Source organism: Anneissia japonica, unplaced genomic scaffold, assembly GCF_011630105.1.
Source record: "Anneissia japonica isolate Jap-2015-1 unplaced genomic scaffold, ASM1163010v1 scaffold1065_len1792383_cov172, whole genome shotgun sequence".
Lineage (NCBI taxonomy): Eukaryota > Metazoa > Echinodermata > Crinoidea > Comatulida > Comatulidae > Anneissia > Anneissia japonica.
This window is the reverse complement of record NW_022684135.1, coordinates 1,794,502-1,796,430: the sequence shown is the minus strand read 5'-3', so window position 1 is coordinate 1,796,430 and position 1,929 is coordinate 1,794,502.

Here is a 1,929-nt window from a genome sequence, read left to right as displayed (position 1 = left end):
GCCCATTATACAGAAGTCTCAATGCGCTTTTGTTACCGTTATCGTCGTCATCATCATCATCATCATCATCATCATCATCGTCATCGTCGTCGTCATCGTCATCATCATTAATTTTTTGACAGACTATCGTTACTCCATTTATTAAGTTATAGCAATATATATCGAGAGACGATAGACGATGGGCGATGATCGATGGACGATTGACGTCAGACGATAGACGACAAACGATAAACAAAAAATAATAAAATAAGAAAATAATGATTTTAATAAAAGGATAATAATGAAATGATAAAATAATAGAATGAAAAATGATTAAATGATTAAATAATAAAATTATAAAATAATAAAGTAATAAAATAATAACAATGCAGTTAGCGGTTTAACTAATTAATAATGCATGTAATTTTAACGTATTGATATTGACTGACAATCCAGCTACAACTGGATACAGTGTACAATCAACTTATGCATATTCATTGTTTACCATTCAATAAGAAGAAATAATATTTAACTTTGCACTAAAAGTTTGGAAATATACACGATAACTTTTACTGCATTTTTACTTACATTTAAAAATGTTTAATATACTATATTATTTAATTGTTCGGGTGGACTTTTACAAATAGAGGATCCTATACCAAAAAAAAAAAAAGATTATGGCACCTCTAGATGGCCGGAAATTGCATTCACATGCTTAAAATTTGAATATTACTATTATTACTTAATTTTTACAAAAATATTATTATTTTTTTTAAATAATAAAAAAATTTGGTGGGGATGGAGAAGGCCGGCTGCCCCGTCCTCACCACACCCCCTCCCATTAATCCGCCATTGACAACAAGACCATTAAAGCTGTTGACGTCAATAAATTATCCGTGTAATTAATTCAGTATAGGTGTGATATTATATTTTGAAGATGTTGTTATCCAATATTGAAATGTTATTGTTAGTATTTATCTGTTCTCTAGGAAACCATCAGGAAATGAGAAGTGCAATCTTCGAATTGTCGGTGCGATGTACAAACGTTCTCCGTTGTGGGCGGAAAAATTCTAAGCCTGTACAAACACCGAAAAAGACTACCTCGGTCATCGCATGTTGCTTGCAGTGTTTACACTTCTATCCTCCATGTGTATCAATATCTTTTAACAGGAAGACGAACAAATGCACACAGTTCACCTATCTAGGGTTGCCCAACAAGGTCAAAAACGACGAAATGATATATTATTCCATTAAACCATACGTGAGTAATGTATTTTGAACACAGTGCCATATACTTCTTGTTTCAGGTACCCTGCCGTCAACAAAATCGGAGAAAACCTCAAGAATATTTAAAAAAATAATAGCTTATCTAAAAAGATTTTAGATAAGTCTTGTATACAAATTAGGCAAATTTAATATGGAATTGTTTTTTTTTTTCAATTTTAACAAACAGCATGTCATCAATAAGCCAATTCGTAGTTTGAACTGCGCATGCTAGTATCAATATTAATTGACATAAACACTATATATGGCCATTCACACCATATATGGCCATTCACGCAACACAGGTCATGTCGATCGACCTTGATCGACCTTGGATACGAGCATCTACGAATAATTTATTTGAACGTACACATGTGTATCAGTGGCACACACTTTGACGGTGCGTTCAGAAACTACAAATACTAAAACTTAAAAAATTAATTACAATACAAAAATCATCAATTTAACATAAACATATAAAATCAATATTATTAATGTGGTCGTAAAACAAAAGCTAGGTAAAATAAAAACAAAAATAACAAAAAGTAATTTTACTGCTCATGCAGCTACCTTCTTTTATATTAAATCAGAATGACATAATAAACTAAGCATCCACTGAAAGGAATCCCAATATCTGCAGACGGATCCGTTTCGGCCTTCCAGGCCTCATCAGTGCAGCTAGGGTAC